This window comes from Ursus arctos, unplaced genomic scaffold (assembly GCF_023065955.2).
Source record: "Ursus arctos isolate Adak ecotype North America unplaced genomic scaffold, UrsArc2.0 scaffold_21, whole genome shotgun sequence".
Classification (NCBI taxonomy): domain Eukaryota; kingdom Metazoa; phylum Chordata; class Mammalia; order Carnivora; family Ursidae; genus Ursus; species Ursus arctos.
This window is the reverse complement of record NW_026622886.1, coordinates 16142158-16168214: the sequence shown is the minus strand read 5'-3', so window position 1 is coordinate 16168214 and position 26057 is coordinate 16142158. Positions and strand designations below refer to the sequence as shown.

Here is a 26057-nt window from a genome sequence, read left to right as displayed (position 1 = left end):
TTGACATACAACTTAAAGGTTAAAACGTTTGATACTTCTGGGTCTTTTATTTAGTTTCTCAATCTACAAAAAATAACAACCCTCCCAATGTTTGTCACTTCCTCTCCTTCAATTGCTCAATTGTTCAGGAGACTGGATTATCATCAGAATCCCTGACTGTAGATTCCTCAGATCTATTCATCTCCGTACCTTCCCGGGTACTTAGCAAAGTTCCAGCCACAAAGCGGGCCCTCATAAATGTTTCCTAATGTATTTGAAGGCACATGGTAAACCTAAAGATTCACAAGAATTGCTTGCTATTTTTAAATCATCTTCATTTAGATTTGCTGAGAGCCCACTAAATATCCCTCGGCTAAGCGCTCGGGGTAAACCAACTACAGTCTTCACGCTGCAGCAACTCCCAGGCTCGTGCAAGGGAACAAAGGAAACCAGAATTACAATACTGTGTGGTAAACACGAACCATGATGGAAACATATGAGAGAAGCACCGAACTCATTCAGAGGAGGACCCAGAGCTTTGGTAGAAGTGATGTCAAAGCTGAAACTGTATGCACAGTGAAAAGAGAAGGGAGAGAGAGTCTGGGCAGAGGGAAAAGCACACTACAAACGTCAAAACTTAACAGAAAAAAACATGGATTGGGGAACGGCATCAGCTCCACGTGGCTGGGATACAAAGGGTGCATGAGGAGGGGCAATGTGAGACTGGAACTGGGGGGAAAGCAAGGGAGGACATTTTGGAGAGCTTTGGGCACCAGGCTAACTCGTTCTTTACGTACAAGCCCAGAACACACATGTTGGATGCTTCTGCGTTCTTTTCCTTTACAATGAGTTTGGACTTACCCTAGTCCCCAATATGGAGCCATGACTAGGGCCAAGAGAAACAAAAGAGAATATGCTTTAAAACCAAGTAATATAATTCAGAAACTATTCTTTGAGTCCAAATGGTTTTAGCATATGGACACAAATACATTATATACTTCTTTTCCTACCTCCACTCTCCACTCTCTCTTCCTTCCCTGCTCTTAATCCTCACTACATTCTGATCCTAAGCATGTAAAGTCACTGTATGAAAGGGGAAAAGTGTGTAAGGCAAGACACATATAAGAGGATATTAATTTCAAAAAGGTAATTGTGGATACACTATACATAAGAGTCTACCCCTATACACCTCGAAACTATTTTTTAAATAATTAAATCTATCTGTTATATATGCTGAATCCACATAGAACTAACTTTCAATAAGCTTTTGCCAAATCATAAAACATGAACACTAACAATACTGCTTTTTCATCAAACTGATATAGCCCCAATAGGTCTTTGCTGTTAAGCAAATAAAATGACCTAACCTTTCCTTTAATAAAGCATATCCAAAACTTGAAAATTTTTCAGACCTTTTTATCCTAATTTTTATTTGCAGGAAGTTGACCTTAAGAACTAAATGAAGACATGCACAAGATATAACTAAACATCATCACGTTTTGATGACCATAATGATGAACATTATAATGGTTAAATATTCCCATCGTGGACAATCTCTAGCTGCCAACATGAAGTCACTGAACACAGAATTAGGAAGAGATGCACATCTTAGCTCCAACACATTACTGAAAAGAAAACACATGGAGATCTCACTCCCTATTTTCCGTATAAACGACACACATCTCTCTCTCTCTCTCTCTCTCTCACACACACACACACACACACACACACACACACACATGCCCACTTCACTCACAGCCTATTGGCCAGAATTAGTCATGTGGCCTTCCTAACTTCCGAGGGGATCCAGAAGAAGGAAACTGGACATTAGTGAGCATATTAATGTTCTCCACAAAGCTCAATCGTTGGGTGTTCTCTTTCATACCTGGCAAATCCAAGACAGAATTCTCTTAAGCAAAGATAATTATCTCCCTAAAAGAAATTCTACCATTAGCTTTGAAAAAATTATTTGTTCTCACTTATTCCATATATGATATACAGATGCTAAGAAAAAATAAAATTATTGCTGATTTTAGGAATTTTTTACTTCCTTTCAGTTAATTTGCATTTTCTAATTTGTCCATAATAAACATTGATTGCTTTTATAATAGTAAAAATTATTTTTTATTATGTTATGTTAGTCACCATACGGTACTTCATTAGTTTTTGGTGTAGTTTTTGATTCATTGTTTGTGTATAACACCCAAGTGGTAAAAATTATTTTTGTTTGTGCGTGTATGTGTCTTCCTTGAATAATTCCTACAAATTCTTATTTGAACTCTAATATGAATGAGAGAGGCAGAATACACAGTCATTTGGTTACCAATTTTCTGGTCATTCTCAGCAACTGTGGCAATCGTTTCTTTTTTTAAAGATTTTATTTATTTATTTGAGATAGAGTGAGAGAGAGCATGGGAGGGGAAGGAGGAGGGGGAGAGGGAGAGGGAGAAGCAGACACCCCACTGAGCAGGGAGCTGGATGTGGGGCTCAATCCTAGGACCCTGGGATCATGACCTGAGCTGAAGGCAGATGCTTAACTGACTGAGCCACTAGGTACCCCAATCGTTCTTTATCTTTATAAGTTTCTCTTCCATTTTGTCTTAGAAAACTTACTTGGCATTGGCTGGCAAAGTTGCTTAGAAATCTAGATGTTCTTGGGGCGCCTGGGTGGCTCAGTCATTAAGCATCTGCCTTCGGCTCAGGGCGTGATCCCGGCGTTATGGGATCGAGCCCCACGTCAGGCTCCTCCGCTGGAAGCCTGCCTCTTCCTCTCCCACTCCCCCTGCTGTGTTCCCTCTCTCGCTGGCTGTCTCTATCTCTGTCAAAAAAAAAATAAAAATTAAAAAAAAAAAAAAAAGAAATCTAGATGTTCTTATAGGTTTCCCTTTATACCACCGCCTCCTCCAAATCACTGTGCCTCAGGCAAATCTGATTAATGTCTTCTCAACTCCTCCCAGGGCCACTGGTAAATGTCAAAAAATGGAAATATAGTAATTATTCAAGGAAAATATTTGTTCCTGATTTCCTCCATTAAATTGTCTGAAGAAGAAAAATACTTTAATAAAAAAAATTGGTAGTCAGTTCTTTGATTTTCATCTTCCATCTCATTTCCATGATCTGAAATTTAATCCTTGGGGTACATAAGAAGGTTTTCTCCATCTATGAAAATGCAGAGGTTGAGAGGATCAATCAACTAGAAAAAAATACCCTAAATGAGCAATGTGCATGAGTGTACTTCTAAAATCTAAGGCTAAATAAATATAAGGCATTATTACAACACTGTAGATATCTAATATTCATTTGAACCTAGTATACATGAGTTTTCTCAGAAAGGTTGTTACTTGTGTACAAACTTCTCTTTCTTTTAATATAATCCTTCAGCACAATGCATTTGTTATTGATTACCCTTAGTATTGGAATAATAAAGATTTCCATTTACATTTTTAACCTGGAATGAATTAATTGCAGTTCTTCTTAATTGTCCCCTTGTAACCCAAGTTATTTTTCAAAGTGAATTCTAAAATAGCAAACACATAAATCCAAATTATTCTATTGAAGGTAAAAGTAAAGCATGAAAACAAAATTACAAATTTATTTCAGAGCCTATTTGACACAACTTTATTAACACTGTGATATTCCCCTATATATCAGGTAACTGCATCCCAGCTCTGTTTTGTCAGATAATGAAGGAATGTTCACCGAATTGAAAAGAGCTGGAGTAAGACATTAGATTACAACTTTCATATACAGGAGAAGTACATCATAGCAATGCCGTTTCTTCCTTTTATCTGCTTCCCCTTTCCCTTCAGGCAAAAATATAAATGAAAAATGCCTTCTACCTTCAGTCAAATACCAAAGATAAAATGCCGATTGCTTGCTTGACTGCTTACAATGCAGGTGTAACAAATGTTAATCTATTTCTGTGGCCAACAGAGAGGAGGAACTGGAAAGAAGAGAAGGGGATTTGAAGAGCTTTTCCTCGGTGGCATTTCTGAGACTTCAAAATGCTCTTAGAAGCTACTTAACAACAAAATCAGTTGATCCCATTGTTGTGGCTCAGAATCCTGTTCCACTGTATCAGCTGAGCGAGGAGGCTAAGGCGCTGGAGTGGCATTAATGCATTGCCCATGGATATTTCCAAAACTTTTAATTACAGCACTTTAAAGAAGCATTATGAAAATCCTCCAGCCTGCCACAAGACCTGCGTCTCCAGGGCCAGGCCCACCACGGTGAAAATCAAAGGCCAGATCTCAACCTCAGAGGATCCTGCCAAGTTTATTTCTGAAACTAGCACTGCTCAGCTCTGGTTTCAACTTCCCTGTACTGTGGGAGTGTGGATACGAGCCCTTCTCACTTTCAACAGGGGTTCCTTCCATAGGGAATAGGGCTCCCCACAGTGCTGCTAACAGGTGTCTAGTCCCAAACACTAATACCTACCAGGGTAGCCCTGACCCACCACCACCACATCTGAGGCTTCAGATTCTGCTTGGTTGCTGGTTGAGGAGAGAAAGAAAAGGAGGAATGTGATAGAGAGCTTCCTTCTTCTCTTCCTGTCATGCTTAATTTTACGTGCCAACCTGACTGGGCTACGGTGCCCAGTTTTTGCTCAAACATCCATCTGGATGTTGCTATGAAGGTATTATTTAGATTCACATTTAAGTCAGTAGACCTTGAGTAAAGCAGATTGCCCTCCATGTCGGTGGTCCTTGTCCAATCAGCTAACGGCCTTCAGAGGAAGGACTGAGATCCCCAAAGAGGAAGCAGTTCTGCCTCCACACTACCTTCAGGCTCAAACTGCCTCATCCACTCCTGCCAGAATTCCCAGCCTGTTAGGCTGCCCTACAGATTTTAGACTTGCCATCTCCCACGCCTGCATGACCCAGTTCCTTAACACGTACATACATTTTGCTTCCTGTTTGTTCTGCTTCTCCTATTGGTTCTGCTTCTCTGAAAACTTCTGACTGATACACTTCCCCAGCAGCTTTTCCCTCTTCGTGGGACAACAGATAGAGCCTAAAAGGTGAACCTGTTCTCTCAGGATCCCAATCCCCTCAACAAAACGATCAACCAAACCCACAGGGTATAGGTTGTGAAGCCCAGTCATGTGACCCATTCTGATGAGTCTCCAGAACCTTTTACACTGACCCTCAAGTTCGAAAGGAAATCAGTGGCAAGAAACCTTTTTGCTATGTTGCTGCTTCGCACCCAGTGACCTGGGGACTTCGGCTCTTCTTCAAACCCAAGGGGACATTTTCTTTCTCTCTCTCCCCTTGACCACTGCTCCTGAGGACAAACAGCTCCTCCATTTAGTGAGAACCTATCATCTGACAAACTACGGAACTAGCAGGTCGGCCACTTTTGGACATGTGTCTGTTTCCGCCATACACTTCGTGATGTTTGAGCCTAAGACAATAAGACCAAACCGTACATAATTCCATTTCCCTGCTTGCCCTGGAACAGGAGTTTGGACAGGAAAACACACCCATCCTCTACCTTGAGGCTTTTCATTCTTTCTGGCTTTTTAATCTGAATGCTGGCTTGTTCTCTGTGGGCATATATCGAACTCTGGAATCATCTTCTAAATTCATCAGTAATTCGGAGTTATGACTCTTCCAACCCAGGATAAATCTTTCTGATCCATACCCTTTCCATGGGGCCTTAATGTGTTTTATTACTCTTCTTCTTTTAAAAGTAAAAACTAGTTTTTCATATGGTTTTTTGGGGTGGGGGGGTGGTCAAAGTTTTTTAATTGCTAACCTTCAATACAAACCACAGCGTCTAAATTCACAATTCAAGTTTCATTAGTGTTGGATATTTTTATATTATTTATATGAGTACTATCAGTTTTATTAACACACACTCTTCAGCATACAGATGCAAAGTATTTTCTAGCTATTGTTGATAGTAAATAAGGTAGGGTATTCTGTAGAAGGGCTAAATTATCATTCAGTGAGTTACTTGACGTTGTTCTTTTTCTGCCATTTCTTGTTGGTAAATTGTATCCTGGGCTGCTTGCTGCATTTTCTCCAGTTTTTCCAGAGTCAGAGATCTCAAGGGTAAAAGTTTGTGTTTACACAGCACCACTGTGGTTACATCTTCCATAGACAACTTGTTTTGGAGGAACTTCCTGGAACATTGACTTCACTTCGCCACATCTGAATTGTTGGATACGGCTAAATTTTTTTCCTGAAAGTTCTCCTGGTCTTTTTCCTGGCAACTTTAGGCACTCACCCCAGTATTTCCAAGATGACTGAGTTCTTGACTTAAGCCTACAGAAGAAAAGATTCATCTCTTCCCAGACGGCTCTGGTTTTTGTTTTTCTATTCTCTCTGCCATTTTCCCTTTCTTTGTTTAGTCTCCCTCCAATAGGGATTTGGCCTGAACTATTCTAATAACTATATGTTCCTTCTATTTCACATTTGCTCTACAGACCAAACTGCAACATATTGCTTCTCCATTCACTATATTCTGGATTTTTTTCGCTTATACCATAAATTCATGGACAATCTGGGAAAGCTTGAATTACAAGGAGCCAATTGGCTTATCTACCTCATCTACACTTATTATCTTTATTTACATAAATACAGCACCAAAATTCTCTGGGAAATCAGCTCTGCTACTCTCAAGGTACAAGGAAGAAATTGTGTAAGACATCCTGAGAGATTTAAAACTATCATCATAGTAACTTGGAAATAACCAACTGCAACTGCTCCACAGAGGCCCAAGACTCTGTTAATTACCACTGCTTAATTAATCCAAGAGACTCTTAACTGAATGCCCAACTGAGTTGTGAAAATAATCACTAAATGACCAAAAGGTCCTCCAGAAGCCAAGAGAATAGCACTTAGGCCTGCCTGGAAAAGCAGAGATTGAATTCCTCCCTTCTGGTTTCCTTCTGGCTCACAGGAAACCTCGTTATCCCAAAGGAGAAAGAGAAGGAAAAGGATCTCCAAACACAGGAGCATCACCCAAAAATGAGGTTCTCCTTAGAGAGTGAGCCACACTTCCTGGAGAAAACACAGCAGCCCATGAATCATGAAATAGAAAGAAAAATCTGCAGGTAACTAATGCCTTGGCCCCAGAAGGAAAAGATATCCGAGGTAATCACCCTGGCAAAATGTATGGAGGTTTCCTGACAAGGCGAAATGTATGGAGGTTTCCTGACAAGGCTAAAAGTAGAGTTTACTGTCCAGCAGTGCAAAACAATTCTTAAAAATGCAAAATATAGAGATGGCCTGAGTTCAAATTCTGATTTGCCACTTACTATATATGTTGTCTTGCTGTGCTTATCTAAACCTCAGTGCCCTTATCTGTAGGTTGGGAGTAATCATAGGACTGTAGTAAGGATTAAATAAAATCATTGAAATTAAGTATTTAACTAAATAAGTTGTACATGGTAAATGCTCTTAAAATGTTATGACTGTTTGTTTTTTTTTTTTAAATAAAGCCCTTGGAGCCCAATACAGGGTTTGAGCTCATAACCCTGAGATCAAGACCTGAGCCAAGATCGAGAGTTGGACACTTAACCAACTGAGCCACCGAGGTGTCCCATGACTGACTATTATGTATGAAAGATCCCACTAACAGTTATCCCATGCATCAACCACTCCCAACTTCTGCTAAATAATTTGGAAAACAACTGCACCATCAGAAAAAGCCTTGAATTTTGAGATACTTGTCAAGGACTCGGCCAAAAACTGAAAGAACTGAGAGGAAGCATCAGTGTTTTTAATCCTAAAGAATGGTAAGAAATTTGAAAGATGAAAGAGGAATCAAAGTTCAGGAAGTGAGTAGCTTCCATTATCAGATGGTGTCAGAGAATGGGTTTTGGCTTTCTGAATGAAAATGGACACCTGGCCAGAGATAAGGCTGGTATATAAGAAAGCTCACTATGCATCAGCAGGAGAATGAATAAACAAATGGTGGTCTATTCATATAATGGAATACAACTCAAGAATTTTAAAAGTACTAAAACACACAATACATGTATGAATTGCAAAAACATTGTGAGTGAAAGAAGCCAAGTACAAAAACATATACTGTCTGATTTCATTTATATGAAGTACTAGAAGAGATAAAACTAATCTAATGACAACAGAAAACCAGACTGTGATTGTTTCTGGAATGGTGGGTTGGAATTGACAGGAATGGGCAATTTGGGGAGGGAAGGAAATGTCCTGTATGTTGTTCTGGTGATAGTTTATCAAAATTCATTGAACTGAGCTATTTGTATTTTACTATATCCTATTACCACTCAATTAAAAATTATATCGTGAGAGCAAAATAAAGACGTTTCAGATTAACAAAGACTGAGATTGAAGGAATTTACCACGCACAGGCCCTCCTTGAAAATTTACTAAGGGATGTTCTTGAGAAAGAAGAAAATTAAGTGAAGAAATGAAAAAATGAAAGTAAAAAAGCAAAAGGAACTAGGGAAGCATCAACTGTATAGAAGACTGCCAAAAAAATATTCACTAATTTTATGTGTGTGTTTTAAAAGGTAGAATTAAATACTACACGATAATAAAATGGAAGGCAGGAGATTTATATATTTTAAAAAGCAGAGATCTATTGATTAAATTTAGACTTTTTAGGTCAAGTATGCATGCAAAAAAGGAATGAAAAGCTTCTGGAACTTCTGGGGTAGAAGGGAATGTGAGAATGTGCATTGGGAAGAAGGAAGCTCAATGAATCTGATAGATTCCATGAAACACATGTACAAACACACATGTGCACACACACAGACAAGAAAACGAAGAATCAAAGAAATGTGCAGTAATTATAACGTACAAAAAAAATGGTGGAAATAGAGACATCAGTAAGACTAAACTCATCACAGACTAAACTCATCAGCCTTCCACTGGTTTTTAAACATGTGAACTCTCCAACACTGCTTACAAGAGACACCTGAACAAAATGCCAAAAACATTGAAAGTAAAGAGGCAAAAAAATCATATATTGGGCAAACACTAATGGAAATTAAATTGATACAGTCATATTAAATCAAACAAAAATATACTTAAGGGAGAAAATGTGACTAAAAATATTACTATGTAGTAATAAAATGAATAATTTTTCAGAAAGATATAATCATCTAGAACCTGTATATACTTAACATAGCTTTAAAATATGTAAAGAAAAAACTCACAAGGAGAAATGAACAAACCCACAGACATTGGGAGAAGACTTTAACATCGTGCGGTAACTGCTATATAAAAAACAGTAAGAAAATTAGCATTTAAACAGCACAATTAGTAGATTTTCCCAAATGGACTGCAACTTATACCCTACACCAAAATTTAAAGAATACATTTTATTTTCAAGAACACATGAATAATCTACCAAAATTTGACTGGATACTTGTTCACAAAGCAAAAGTCAATAAAATCAAAACATTCTGTAGCATACAGACTACATTTTGTGACCAAAGTACTATAATATTAGAAACCAGTAGTTTCAAAATAAACCTCAAAACCATGAGTGTTAGGAAATTTTAAAATCTCTTGTACATAATTTATAGGATTGCAAAAAAATCATAAAGGACAGTATCGCTATTCAGAATTGAATGACAGTAAAAGTGCTACATATCAAAATTGATATACGCAACTCAATACTCAGTAGTAAGAGGCAATTGTTGCCTTAAATGCATGTATTATGTAAGAAGAGAGATCAAAAGGCCACGGCTTCAGCATCTAATTCAAAAAAATGGAAAATGGAAAACAGTAAACCCAAGTTAAGGGGTAGAAGAAAAGGAATGAAAACAAGAAGAGCAGAAATTCATCATATAGAAACAAATTACAAAATAAAGAGGGTCAACAAGACCCGTGCCTGAGTCTTCGCAAAGATCAAAATGAAGCCAATCCTCTAGCAAGATGGAGTAAGGAGCGAAGCCTGGGAGACCGTGGACTCTGGGAAACCAACTGAGGGCCTCGGAGGGGAGGGGGTGGGGGATGGGATAGGCCGGTGATGGGTAGTAAGGAGGGCGCGTATTGCATGGTGCACTGGGTGTTATACGCAACTGATGAATCATCGAGCTTTACATCAGAAACCAGGGATGTACTGTATGGTGACTAACATAATATAATTTAAAAATATTATTATTAAAAATAAAGAACTGAGGTACAAATTGGTCATATTAGACTTTAAAAAGATATATAATTACAGATACATTAGAAATTTAAAGCAACTCAACAGAATGCTTTGAACAATTTGATGCCAGTAAGTTTGAAACCTAAAGAAGAAATATATTTTTTAAAAATTCTGAATTATCAAACCGTCTCATAAAAAATACAGGGGATGCTTGGGTGGCTCAGTTGGTTAAGCATCCAACTCTTGGTTTTGGCTCACATCATGATCAAGCAGTCCCCGATCTGGGCTCTGCACTCAGTGTGGAGTCGGCTTCAGATTCTCTCCCTCTCCGTCCTGCTCACACTCTGTCTCTCTCAAATAAATAAAATCTTAAAAATATATAGATATATAGAGATATATAGATATGTTGAAGTATATCTTTGAAGTATATCAGTATATACATATATATGTATATATATATACATAGAAAACCTGAACAGATGTATGACCACTAAAGAAGTTGAATCAATAATTAAAAATCGATGGTCTCCCTCACCTCCAAAAAAGGGCCAAGATGACTGCACAGGTAGATACCAAACCTACAAGGAACCAGTATTTCCTAATTTATGCAAATGCGACCAGGCATATAGAAAGAGAACTCCCCAACTCATCGTATGAGACTAACATAACCTTCGTGCACAAAGTGGAGAAGGATAGTGCAAAGAGTAAATTACAGGCCAAGCTCACTCGTTAACATAAATGTAAAAGTCTTAAATAATTTATTAGCAACCAAATGCAGGGAAGTATTTAAAAATAAATACCCCACGACCAAGTAAGTCTTATTTTAGGAATGTGAGGATGATTTAATGTTAGAAAATCAATAAAAGTAATATACAACCCCAACAGATAAAAGGAGAAAACCCATGTGATAATCCCAAAAGACAGAGAATAAGAACACATGAAATTTAACATCTACTCAAGTAAAAACTCTTAGCAACCAGGACTGAAAGGGAACTTTCATTACTTGACAAAGAGTATCTATCAAAAACCTTCAAAAAATATCATGCTTAATAGTGAAATGTTTAGAGCATTCCATTTTCAAAAATAAGGATGCCCTTTAGCACTGCTTGTATTCAGCATTTTCCTGGATGTCCTGGCTAAAGCAAAAAGACCAGGGGGAAAAAGATGTAAAGACTGGATGGGGAAAATCAAAATTGTCATTATTCACAGACGATATGATTGTCTACATGGAAAAATCTATGAGATTATATAAAGAAACCATTAAAAGCAATAAGAGCTTGGTGGATACAAAATAATATACAAAAATCAATAACATCTCTATAAACCAGCAACACCCAATTAAAAAATATAATTTAAAAATCCTATCAGTCACACTAGCAACAAAAATATAAGGTATGTAAGAACACAGCTGAGAGAAGATATTCATTAATATTATGGAAACAATATAAAATTTTATCGAAGCGTATAAATTTTTAAAACCTGGGGAAAAAATGGAAAAATGCAGCATGTTCATGCGTGAGAAAGACTCGGCTTTTTAACGATAGCAATTCTTTCCAAATTAATCTATAAAGTCAATGCAGTCCAGTCATATCTTCCTAGAAGGTTTTTCGTAGACCTCATGAAGCTGATGTTCAATTTCCCATGGAACAACAAAGAGCAAAGAATAACCATGACAATTTTGAAGAAAATAAATGAAAGGGAATGCACCCTAGAAGACATCAAAATTTTTTATAAAGTCGTATCATAGGGCACAGTGAGACAATGGACAATTATCCACTAGATGGAGAGCCTGGAAACAGAACTGGCTTTCTGCATTGGAACTTAGTATATAACAAAAGAGGCCTTAAAAATCAGTGGGAAAAGTCTGATCTATGTTTTTCACAATATAAATAAAATCATTTTTAGATCTATTAACACAAACTGTTAGCAAGTACCTGGGAAATGGAAATTCCTAAGTGTACTCACAGGAAGGCACACTACCTAGTAAATGTGAAGTGATGCACACTCTTCAATTTGGCAGGCCCACCATTGGTTCTCTACCCTAGAGAAGCCATGGTGCACGCACGCAAGGAGACATGTATAAAAAATGTCCACTGTACTGTGTGTGCAAAGAAGCAGCCAGAACAAAGCCCTCATCAGAACGGACTATAAAATGTGGTTTATTAATGACACTTGAGGCCATTACAGTAAGCTAAACCTCGGTAGAATGCTGATGGAAAAAAGAAAATTGCAAAATGATTTGCACAGAATATACAGGTTTGTCATTTATGTAAATTTTTTAAACACAGAAAAACAATACTACATGTTAGTAAAAATTAAAAAGCAAACATGGGAATGATACCCACTCACGTCATGGTTTGTTGTTTGTTTGTTTGTTTTCTGTAATTTCTTTTCACAGTCTGAGGTAAAAATATAAAATGTGAACCTGCGGTAAATGTGGATCATGGTACAGGACTGCCTTGATAAATTATTCTGTACTTATTTGTATGTTTGAAATGGGTGAAAATAAGCCACTGAAGAAGCAAGTTAAGAATCATCTATAGATATTGGTGAGGATGTGGAGAAAGGGGAACCCTCTTACACTGCTGGTGGGAATGCAAGCTGGCGCAGCCACTCTGGAAAACAGTACAGAGGTTTCTCAAAAAGTTGAAAATATAATAAAAAAATATTATTATTAAAAAAAAGAAAGAAAAAAAAGTTGAAAATAGAGCTACCCTACAACCCAGCAATTGCACTACTAGGGATTTACCCCAAAGATACAAATGTAGTGATCCAAAGGGGCATCTGCACCCCAATGTTCATAGCAGCAATGTCCACAATAGCCAAACTGTGGAAAGAGCCCAGATGTCCATTGACAGATGAATGGATAAAGAAGATGTAGTAAATGTTGGGTAATCATCCTGTCTGATGGCTGAGTAATATTTCATTGTCTATATGGACCACATCTTCTTTACCCATTCGTCTGTTGAAGGGCATCTTGGCTCCTTCCACAGTTTGGCTATTGTGGACAATGCTGCTATGAACATTGGGGTGCATATGGCCCTTCTTTTCACTACATTTGCATCAACATGGACAGAACTGGAGGAGATTATGCTAAGTGAAATAAGTCAAGCAGAGAAAGTCAATTATCATATCATCCACTTACTTGTGGAACATAAGGAATAGCATGGAGGACATTAGGAGAAGGAAGGGAAAGATGAAGGGGGGAAATTAGAGGGGGAGAAGAACCATGAGAGACTATGGACTCCAGGAAACAATCTGAGGGTTTTAGAGGGGAGGGCGGTGGGGGGATGGGTTAGCCCGGTAATGGGTACCATGGGTACTAAGGAAGGCACGTATTGCATGGAGCACTGGGTGTTATAAGCAAACAATGAATCATGGATCACTACATCAAAAACTAATGATGTACTGCATGGTGACTAACATAACATAATAAAAAAAAGAAGAAGATGTGATATATATATATATATATATATACACACACACACATGCATATATACATACACACACACACAATGGAATACTACTCAGCCACCCAAAAAAATGAAATCTTGCCATTTGCAATGATGTGGATGGAACTAGAGGACATTATATAAGCAAAACAAGTCAATCAGAGAAAAGACAATAATTGTTATATGATCTCACTGATATGTGGAATTTAAGAAAAAAAGCAGAGCATCAAAGGGGAAGGGAGGGAAAAATAAAACAAGACAAAAGCAGAGAGGGAGACAAACTGTAAGAGACTCTTAATCATATGAAACAAACTGAGGGTTGCTGGAGGGGAGGGAGATGGGGGATGGGATAACTGGGTGATGGACATTAAGGAGGGCACGTGATATAATGAGCACTGGGTATTATACAAGACTGATGAATCACTGACCTCTACCTCTGAAACTGATAATACAGTATATGTTAATTAACTGAATTTAAATTTAAAAAAAAAAAAGAATCATCTGTAAGGATGTGTCTAAGAAGATCTGAGAAGGCCTAAGGTCAATTAAGATAAAATGAAGGTGAACTCGGGGGGGGGGGGGGGGGGGGGGGCGCAAAATGGGAGGAGAACTAAGTGAACTGAGGCTTTAAGAGAGGGGGACCAGAGAGCTGGAACTTGGTAGAGGTTCTGTTCTCCTGTGCAAGAAAGAGAAGCTCAGAGCTCTACCTCTTTTTCTGGGAAAGGAATAATTCATTGGACCTCTCCTTATGAACCTTCATGAACTCATACTCCATCAAAAGTCTTTCCCTCCCTTTTCTCAATTCCATGTTTAGTTAGCCACCTCTGGTATTAATCCAGCTTCCCAGGTACCCAAACACTCTACTAGGGATAGTCAGGACAACATTCACTGGAAAGGAATATTCCTGCCATTGAGAGTATGATGGAGGAATTATGGCTTGGCCTTTGGATTAGGATCCAGAAAATGCCAAGCTCAGCTCCTGCTCTACCGACAGCTGCCTGACATTGGGCAAGTTAGCTAAACTCTCTGGGCCTCAGTTTCAACATCTTTGAAATGAATATAACAGGAACACTTGCTTCACTGGGTTACTCTGAAGTTTAAATAATATAATATGTACAAAGAGGTTAGTACATTGCCAGTCATACACTAAATGTTGAATGGACCAGCAACAGCAGCATCATCTGGGAACTTGCTAGAAAGAAAAATTCTTAGCTCCACCCCAGACCTACTGAATCAGAAACAACAGGGGTGGGCCCACCAATCTGTTTTTTTAATAAGCCCTCCATGTCATTCTGATGACACACAGGTTTGAGAATTACTGAGCTCAAATAATCAGGACCACCCTGAAAGCTGAGGTAAATTAGCCTCCTCTCCATGGGCTGCAGAGAGAAAGGGTGGACATACAAACAAAATTAATGCACTTTTAGGAAAGAGGAAGGGGAGGGGGGTGCTAGGTAAGCAGCCCAATACGCACTAACATTTCTTGCATATTCGCTATAAACCAGCCTTGAGTTAACCATTTGCAAACACTGTATAATGACCAACAAGGCCGGCAGTATTTTTACATGTATAATAGACACAAAAGTTGAAGCATAGAGGGTTTATTCAATTTACCCAAGATCATACATCTAACCAGTGACGCAGCCTGAATTCCCATCAGGCTAGAGTCCAGAGATTGCCTTCTAAGCCATCCTACTACATGGGTTTGTTTTTCTTTTCAAAGTTTCTCTGCTTACAAAATGGAGGACTAGCTCCCATGACCCTCATCTAGCCTGAAGGAAGCCAGCTGTCCTAGGTAACATCTGTAGCTTGCCTTACTTTACCAGTAAAGAAAGAGACTAAGAGAAGCTAAAATACATCCCAAAGCCACTGAGTCAGTCAGCACCACGACTAGAACTTAAAACCTAGTTTTCTGGGGTGCCTGGGTGGCACAGCGGTTAAGCGTCTGCCTCCAGCTCAGGGCATGATCTTGGCGTTATGGGATCGAGCCCCACATCAGGCTCCTCTGCTATGAGCCTGCTTCTTCCTCTCCCACTCCCCCTACTTGTGTTCCCTCTCTCGCTGGCTGTCTCTATCTCTGTCAAATAAATAAAATCTTTAAAAAAATAAATAAATAAATAAATAAATAAATAAATAAATAAATAAAACCTAGTTTTCTTAGAGTAAGCTTTATGATATCTGTTAAAGGTACATCTGTGTTAGCATTTGGGGAGATTTACTTCCTTTTTATATTCATTTAATTTATTGTTAAATCTGGAGTTTTAAACAGTTGAGATATTAGCAGCTTCTTGACTGGAGTAGAAACTGCTAAGAAAAAAGATCCTAAATGAGCAGTTGCACTTCGAAGGAAAGGTCCCCTTCTTCTTCGTAAACCCTGTACAAAATTGCCATCCGAGCTCTGTAGCAGCTGCTCCATTCTCATACTTGACTCCAGTGGGACTAACTTTGGGTTCCTTTTTTAAAAATTGGAAATCAATGTCAAAGCAGGTGATGGAGAAAGCCAATGAAGTTCTTTTGTTCATATTTCCTTGCTAGGGAGCACAAACGCTCTTCTCTTCAGAGCATTGATCTGAGAGCAGACAATTGTCCGCATTTCTCCTGTTGGCATACTGAGATCCTTCTGGTGCTCTTAGCCTGGCATAAACTGGACTTGCTCTGGACTAGAAAAAAGAAATCGATATTTCTTTATAAAACTTTTACTTGGGACAGGATTCAGAAACCTTCTATTTCTGCTGCTCTGGTCAAAATGAAAGATTTCAGTACGACACGTCCACTCTATTTTCTATAAGTTGTTGCCCTTAAATTCCAAAATTGACCAAAGAGTGGGCAAAAACTGAGGGCAATCAGTGAGCCGAAGAAAGGGTCATCAGAATAACTGAATTTGCTTCTCAAATTATGACCCTCTGCAATTTGGGTGCCCAATTTACCATTGGGTCATTTTCCAGCTTTCACAGACACCCTCTAGAGGTAGATTGAAAAATGAGTTCCAGCTCCTTGCCATGGCTTTGTTATGGCCAGAATGCATTTCCTGGCCTTAAAGTTGGGCTCTACTACAGGGCTTGCTGTCATCATTGGCAGGAGGAAAGAAGGGACAGTCCAAAGGCTAGACATGTATACTTCTGTTTGCCATCTTGCTCCTCTGCTATCACCATGAGAAAAACTTGCCCCTCCAGATGGCGCTAGATGGCTGCTCCAGGGAGGCCGTGGTTGTGGAGCCCATCTAGTGTAGACCTACAGTGGGTCGCAGAGCCACCCCACACACTGCAACTGCACAACTGACACCCAGCTGACCCCAGCCCATTTGAGTCAACACCCATCTAACCTACACATCTGTGAGCTATATAGGTGCTTACTGCGTATACTACTAAGATTTTATGCTGCATTGATGTAACAATAGTAAACTAAAACACTCTTTTAAAAGAAAATAATATAATTCTATGTATAAGATGAGCCTATAAAAAACATAATTCCTTTTGAAACACACATACAGAACATGGTCAGATTCATGGATTGGTCCTATTTTCCAAAATAGTTGGGGAAATGCTTTTAAAAAAATTGCTTTCTTTATCTATAGCACAGATTTTTGAATCATCCTCAATAATAGCAAATCTTCATACTTTGAAGTCTTTTCATTTTTTTAAACTTGAAGACATTAGGCAGTATGTGAATTTCTTAAAGATCAACCAGAATTATTTTAATTTTTATCCAGGAGAAAGAGTATAAATATAGTTCAGAAAGTTTAGAAAATTAAGATAGGGGCACCTGGGTGGCTCAGTTGGTTAAGCATCTGCCTTTGGCTGAGGTCATGATCCCAGGGTCCTGGGATTGAGCCCACATCAGGCTCTCTGCTCAGCAGGGAGTCTGTTTCTGCCACTCCCCCTGCTTGTGTGCACGTGCTCTCTCTCTCTCTCTGTCAGATGGATAAATAAAATCTTAGAAAGAAAGAAAGAAAGAAAGAAAGAAAGAAAGAAAGAAAGAAAGAAAGAAAAGAAAAGAAAAGAAAAGAAAAGAAAAGAAAATTCAGATAAAATGTTCCACCCTCAAACTCACAACCATAACTCAAGATGTTGTTTTGGTGGCAATTTCTTTTCTTTCTCAAACGAGTATGTTTACTAAGGGGTCTCAACGTTCTTTCCCAAAAAGGAATGGGTCCCTTGTTACTAAGTTTGTAATGTGAAACTTGAATTGAAAATAAATGTTTGGGGCGCCTGGGTGGCACAGCGGTTAAGCGTCTGCCTTCGGCTCAGGGCGTGATCCCGGCGTTATGGGATCGAGCCCCACATCAGGCTCCTCCGCTATGAGCCTGCTTCTTCCTCTCCCACTCCCCCTGCTTGTGTTCCCTCTCTCACTGGCTGTCTCTATCTCTGTCAAATAAAATAAATAAAAATCTTTAAAAAAAAAAAAAAAAGAAAAGAAATGTTTGATATAAACTTGAATTATTTTTGAAACATCTCTAGCCATGTGTTTTTCATTACTTTATTTAGGCTAACTACAGCTTTCAGAGTGTTCACCAGTAAAATTGCAACTCGTGTACCTGTGGTTCCTCTGAAATAAAATCTAGAGTAGGAAAGTGGTGGCAGAAAAATTCAGGAATTCAAAGAATTAGAAAGTATGATCCAGAAGTATAAAAGGCATGAGCCTCAATGGGCGGCTTAACTAATCTATGGACACAAGGGGATGATGAGCGTTGGACAAAACTTTGAGTGAAAGAACGCTCTGCTTTAAACCTGTTCCGGTTGGGTATTCTTTGAAAGCTACACTGAACTTTGAAGAACTAGAATGTGCTTGTGAAGTTTTAACCCCTGCTGCCCAACTTTTGTGTTTAATGAAGCAATTCCCGAGTTCAGTGAAAACTTTTGATATCCATAAAAATCTGGAATTTGAATGGGGTCCAAGTTCTGCCATAGCCACATACTTAGTGCCACTAGACTATGGTTTCTTCAAACTATGGCCATATTTCTGTGCAGACAGTCACGATTTCTTTGCCTCCAGTTCCAAGGAGCGGTACTAATGCCCAAAGATTAGTCAGAATCGGCAAAAATGATGGGCTATATTTCACAAAATAACTTTATTTAGCACCCAGTGAAAATCTATTTGTGGAAATGAATTTGTGATAAGCCTTTATATAAAATGGAATATTTTCTTTTTAAGTCACTTTCTTAAAAAATTTATCCTAATCTTTGCATGGAGTTGTAATTATGTCATGCCTACAAATTTCTTTCCTCTCTTTAATATAATATTTGCCCATAAGCATATGATCGCATATATTTAATGACTGAATAATATTCCCAAATCAAAGATGATATATTTGTTTAGTCATTCTCTTACAGTTGGATATTTCAATTTTGGGTTTTTTAAATAAGTAATAATGAAAGGAACATATCTATGCACACAAATTTCCCATTTCACATCAGTTTCTTGTGAAAGATTCCTAGACATAAGACTATTAGGTCAATAGTTGTGAACATTTTTATGGCACTTTGTGGATAGTGAGATGCTGTTTTCTAGAAGGTTATGCCATTTTCACTGGAGTGAAGAATACCAATTTCACTACAGTGGCACAAGTATTAGATATTATCATTTATAAATCATTTTTGCTGATATAATAGACAAGTTACCTTTTTATATTTTCAAAACAGGATGTATTTCATTATGAGGCAGACTGAGTATTTTTCCAGTTTTATTCACAGTTGTATATCACATGTTCATTTGCTAGTCATCTTTTTGTGGTTTTTTGGGTTTGGGTTTGTTTTTATGGGGTTTTGATTTTTGTTGCTTTTTTGTTTGGGGGGTTTTGGCGGGGTTGCTAGTTTTATATTTAGTAAAGAAAAGACATCAGCTAAAGAATCAATGATTTGCTGGAGTTGGGGGGAAGAGGGAAAAACAGACCTCAAAATAAAGAGGAGATTGTGAAGAATTGCCTTTAATGATAAATTCACTGAAGATGACCCCACCCTCAAAATGTCCTTTGATCATTGGGGGTTGAGGGATAATAGAGGGAATTGTGTTCAACACATAGAATATACTAGACATAACAGACAAACTAGAAATAAACAAGGTATGCAGTGTAAATAGCAACACAAGGGTTTTGAAGCCCCTCACAAATGAAAGTGGAGCACAAAGTCAAAGCCCTGGCTGCGCCTGGTATCTGTGGCAAGAACCTGCCCTCAAGGTTCAATGCACCTGATGCAGAACAGAGGCTGGGCCTTACAGGTGAAGCTCATGTTCATATTCAGGAACACAGATAGCAAGTGGTGTCCTTGGAATTGCAACAGACATGACCCCTATTGAGGACAGTGACAAGAATCCTTGGGGGGGAAAGGGGAGTGGTTGAGGGATGAAGATTTGGTTTCGATCTCTATGACCTTCCCTAGCTGCACGACCTTGAAAACATGACTTCCTCTCTCTACCCCACAGTTCGCACACAAAGCATAAAGGAACTAACTGCATTTGTCCCGTAGGACTGAGAATTCAATCAGACAACAGGGAAACAGCTTAGCTCAGCGCCCAGCCCAGATTTAGCTCTCGGTAAATCTGATTTATTGAGCAATTATTATTAATTGTCTGTAAAGGAAATTTATACATGAGTGATATCTTAGAGTTATTGAAAAGACTGAACGTGACTGAGAAAAGGCATTACTAAGACTCATATGGGCCAAGTCTGGCCCTGCACCTCTGGTCTTGCCTAGACTGCCTGCCCCCCCATCATGCAGCCAGTGCCCACCCAGTAAGACCGCATCCCCCACAGCGTGACTTATTCCCAGCCTGTTTTGAATTTCACAATGAGTTCTAATTTATCAGTAATACATAACATACATTTAATAATAGTACAATTAATATTAGTTATTAATAAAAATCTTGATTATCTGCTATGTTATTGTGCCAAGTATTATAGGCTGCAATAACACTGTAAGGTGAATATTCGTATTACTGTTCTGATGGGGAAGAGTGAATAAAGGGTTCTCTTTAACAGCTGGCATCAGAGGACTATTCTGGAGGGGACTGCATTGGTTAATAGCCACGTCTATAAAAGGTAGATAGCATAAATCCTTCCCCCAATTCTTATTCCTCCTTTCCCCTCTTTCTGCTGCATGGAGTTAGGAGAGATGGCTGGAATGCCATCTGGGGCCATGAGGACAGGAGCCACAGCCTAGAGAAGGTGGAAAGAAAAGCTGGAAGCAGCCTGAATCCCCCGTGGTTGGAGGCACCATGCCAGCCCTGACGCCCATCACTAGACTTTACTAGGCAAGAGAAATACTCTTTTCGAGCTGGTATTTTCAAGTCTCTATTAATCACTGCCAATCCTAACCCCTGATAAAGAGAGGATATTGGACTTTACTGAGAAGCCAATCTCATTTTAGGGTCAAAGAACACAATCACCTCAGCTGACATCCGGGTCACAACTATTCTAGAGATGGAGAAACAGACGGTCAAACAGATTAAGTGACCAGGCCAAAGCTAAATATGTGGTAGAACCAAATTTGGACCAAGGTCTTCCTGGCTCAAACCCTGTATTCTAACTGACTCTTTTCCTCCTGATTTCTGCCTCTTCTGTGAAGCTGACACTACACCACTTTTTGAATATTGAACTGGTCTCCCTTCTCAGCTACAGTCCACACATTCATTCTTCCCAATGGTGGGCAGCCTCCAGACCCTTGAAAACACTGACCCTTTCCCCATTCTAGAGAAGACTCACTCTATCCCAGGGTAAATGTGCATAAACGAGTATCCCCACTAGAACTCCCCAATAACAAGGAATTAGACATTAATTCAGCCATACTTTCCATAAGACTTTTATTAAAGTTAGACACAAATGCATTTTTTCCTTCAAATTGAGTCACAGTGAGATTCAAGAAGAATTTCTAAAAATATGAGGATAATACATTCAAATCAGTTATTAAAGGAAGCTAGAGGTGTTTAGGGTATGCCCTTCAACCTCCTGAGATTGATACTAAGGGAAAACATACCCTTTCAAAAAAGATTCTAGAATGCCACTGTGAGAGAGAGAATGCTAAGCTGGCCTGACCCTTTTGGCATTTCTTTAGATCAAGCCTAATAAATTCGTTCTTAAAATAATTTTTTTCTCTTATGAAAGTTGTTCCTGTTCATTATAGAGTAATTATAAAATAAAAAAGGATTATAACTCAATAAGAATCACTGTTCATATTTCGGTTTTTCAACTTGCAGTCTCTTTGCTTCATCAATTTTTTAAACCTTTGCAATCGTATGACATATAAAAAACTTACACAGAGTGATTGTTAACAATAGCTATTTTTATTTTTCAAGTTATGAATACCGATTGGAAAATTTAAAAACAGAAGTATGGAAAAATAAAATCACCCAGAATGTCAATGCCCAGAGAAAATTAATGAAAAGCATTTTACTATTCGTCCCAGCAGCCTTCCTCCTGTATATTTTTACATGATTGAAATCAAACTGTAGAGGCTAGTTTTTTTAAATAAATTCAACACAGAAAACATCCAGGATGTTGCAAAGAGTTTTTTCCTTAGAAACCCAATGTCAAAGTTCATTAATACGAATTTTAAAGAAGCAGAATACCATTGCTCAAGTACTTTGGCGAAGAAAATCATTAATATATTGCTCTTTGCAACTCTGCCTTTGTGGAAGGAAAGAAAAATAGGATTTGTTCAGTAATTTTACTGGCCCAGGATCCCCAGCATGTAAATAGTTTAATCATTCTTTGTAAGTACTTGCAGAATAACACTAATTATTGTTTCAAGTGGTTTTCAAACATGGCAGCAACGACCATCTGAACTATGGTGGGAAGAATGTGGCCAAAAAACCCCACATTTCCTGGTACTGTAAAAAGAGCAAACACAAAAAAATAAAGAGCCGAGAGACCCAGTGTCTTAGCCAGGCTGCTATAACAAAATACCGTCGTCAAGGGGGCTTAAACAATCCCCCAGTTTATTCCTCCCAGTTCTAGAGGCTGGGAAATCCAAGATCAAGGTACCAGCATGAGACTCGGGGTCTGGTGGGAGACAATTTCCTGGTTCACAGACAGACATCTTCTGTGACCTCACATGGATGAGGGAGCAAAGGAGATCTCTGGGATCTCCTTTACAGGAGCACAGTTCCATTCTTGAGGGCTCCACTCTCATGACCTAATTACCTCCCAAAGGCCCCAACTCCTAATACCATCACAGTGGGGATTAGGTTGCAACATACGAATTTGCCAGGAGAAGGGGGGACACATTCAATCTGTAACCCTCCGTTCCTTCCTTTTCATCTTTTCTCATGTCCAGTAACACATCTGATATCTTGGTTCACAGAGGACATGACTTACTGCTACATCTGTTGTTCCCTCCCTCCCACTTCCTATTCCCACAGTTTTCTAGAGATTGCACCCTCTGAACACATGAAGACAGGTGAGGGAGGCAGTAATTCACAGTGTGGTCCTATACAGAGGTACATCTGAAACCCTGGCACAAGGATCCTCAGAGAATTAACATTTGTAATAAGAATTAGTCCAAACAATCAATCAATGCCACATGATCACTGTGTGCCCTGTAGGGCCAGCCATGATAATGGTAATGCATATAAAAGTCTACATTACTGCCTCAGAACAGCATCATATTTAACAAAGCAAAGCCCAGGAGTTTGTAATCTTCACTCATCTCCTTCAAATTAATGAGTATTCACAGGAACTCATTAAAACTCCCAGGAGTGCCTCTCTCCACCTCCCCAAAAGTTTCCCTCTCTCTCTCCCTGTCTCTTTCATCTCTACTACTCATCTCCCATCCCTACCAGCCTGCTGCTGCATCAATGGCCCCTCTCCTCCTTGCCCTCAGGAACAAGCTGTTGGCACTTACGTCTTCCACTAAACCCCAGAGGAGCTGTCATTCTTCTAGGCTTCTATTATTCTCATGAGAATCCACCTAGAGTTTCTGGTCTTTTCTTAGAAGGAGAAGGGGTGGGGAGCTAGGAGGGCAAAGGTCGGGTGCAAGAAAGCTGTGAGTTTCATCCTATTGAATAATATGGTCCAGGAATTTGTGGTCTAGGAGGAATGAGATGTTGGCCGTGTATGGGAAGGAAACCAATGAGATTGGAGTCCAAAGCATCACCACTCCAGGGAGCAGTAGAGCGCAAAGCACTCTCTTTAGTCATGTCCATCCTTCTCAAGTTTCAAAACTCTTGCACAAGATTCTGGACTTGGGGACACCAGGGAATAAGTTCATTGCATGGGCAAAGTCCACACAGAGAGGACATGAGAACATAAACCACATTGGAGGCATCGCACATACCACAGCCTCCACCGGCCCTCCATGCCTCCACCTCCTGCCCAACTGCCACCACCGCCAGCGCCACGTGTGCCACCACCTAGCTCTAAGTTCCTATTTTTTTCCTTTTTAGAGAAAATTTTTCAATATGAAAAATATAGAGAATAAAAGTACCACTGGGAATAGACCACTGTTAGCAAATACTCGTGTGCTTTAGAGTCTTCTTTTTTTTTTTCTTTAATGATTTTACTTTTCTGCTGAGTCAGTGAGACATCTGCATGGTTCAAAATATAAAAGGTAAGGGAGGGGATAATAGCGCAAATCTCCCCCATCCACTGTTGCCCGTACATCCAGTTCTCTGCTCCCAGAGGCTACCATGTTTCAAAGACTTTTTAAATAAAAGAAATAAAACATTATAGATATAGTTGAAGTCTCCTTTTCCTCTTTCTCTTTCAATGCTCCCTCGAGGCAACCATTATCATGAGTTTGATGCATCCTTCCGATGCCTTTTTATGGTTTTTACATACATATGCATGTATTTGTGAACCACAGAGAATCTGGTCCTGTGTTCTTCTTGTGATTCACATCAATGGTCTCGTACCTTTAAGCACTACCCTAGGCTGCCAGTTCATTACTTTTAACTGCTATATGATATTCTAATGTATGACTATACTATGTTTTATTCATCCATTTTCCTACAGATAGATGGAGGATTCCTTCCTGTTTTTCAGTAATATAAACAATGCTACCACTTTGGAATTTCCTAAATGAAAATAATACTTAAGGCCATTTCTCCCCCAGATGAATCTATAAATTCAAAATCAGTGAGCTGAAACCTCTAGGGTATTTTATGAAAATTAATCAGCTAATTCTAAAATTCATTTCTAAAAGAAAACAAGAAGAATTGGCTAGTGTTTCTTTTAAAAAAAAAAAAGTCAGGAAATCTGCCCTATCGTTTCATAATCTGCTTGTTTTCACTCAGTATATTATGCTGGGAGAGAAAGGATCAGCTGGCTGGGCACTTCCAAAGGAAGGTAAGATGATTGTTCTTTCCCTGGTGGTTGTTCTATCTAGAGGAGAGCCTGGAAATGGTGCCTGAGAATGTAGTCAACATGGCAAGGTCCAAACAAGAAGAACTGAGCTAGATCCTGAAACACCACCACTGGAGCCAGTCCTAACTTCACCCTTGTCACTTAGATAATAAATGTCCTCAATTGTGTGCCTTATTTACAGGGGCACAGGGAGGGGAGGATGGTCCTGTCGGTAGCCAAAAGCATGCTAACTGATACCATGTCTTATAACAATGTCTGATTTAATCAGTCCTCGACTGTTGGGTTTTTAAGTGACTTTCAACTTCTTTGCAACCACCCCAAACAAAATACCACAAGGAATATATCTGTGGCTAAATCTCTATGTAAGCCTGATGATTTCCTTAGCATAGATCCCTAAATAATTCCTACTCAAGTGGAATTACTCAAGCCAGAATATGGAAAGAAGAGGTTGTTTGATCAGAAACAATGTAATAAATACCAATTCAATAGAGAAAAGTATGGAAACTAAAATAATCTCTGAGTCCTAACCCTGTACCCAATGTCTCCTGCTTCACTCACCATCTCAAGAGGGTCAGGACATCTTCCTCTAGTCTCTTTGCGGCCCGTGTAAGAACAATAACAACAACAGTAATGATAATACTTAACATTTATCAAGCATTTATTCTGTGCGACAAGGTCATCATAGATTGTCTCATCTAATCTTCATAACAATCCTATTAAGAAGATACTATTCTTAAGTTATTGTTCCCATTTTACTAAACAGGAAAGGGGCTTAGGAAGAGTTAGCAACTGGGCAGGTATCACGCTGTTATGTGAACAAGCTGGGATTCCAACCTGGGTCCTACTGCTCACGCTGCTGCTTCTCCGACCTCTCCCAGAGTCGCCACTGAGAGCTCTGCTGGGCAGATCTTTCCACCCAGTTTCCTAGCTTTATCATGTGTTCTTTTAGTTAACAGTGAAAGAATAAATATTCAGGGGCCCCTGGGTGGCTCAGTCGTTAAGCATCTGCCTTCGGCTCAGGGTGTGATCCCAGCGTTCTGGGATCAAGCCCCGCATCAGGCTCCTCCGCTGGGAGCCTGCTTCTTCCTCTCCCACTCCCCCTGCTTGTGTTCCCTCTCTTGCTGGCTGTCTCTCTCTCCATCAAATAAATAAACAAAATATTTCTTTAAAAAGAATAAATATTCAAAGAATATTCAAAGAATAAATGCCAGAGTTGGCAGGAGGCAAATAAGCAGACAGGTTCC

At 39.1% G+C, this 26057-nt stretch overlaps 1 pseudogene; it reads right to left on the bottom strand.

Annotated features, from left to right (window-relative positions):
• Positions 1–5903: 5903 nt before the first annotated feature.
• Positions 5904–6474, bottom strand: LOC113255884 (BBSome-interacting protein 1-like; annotated as a pseudogene).
• Positions 6475–26057: the final 19583 nt, after the last annotated feature.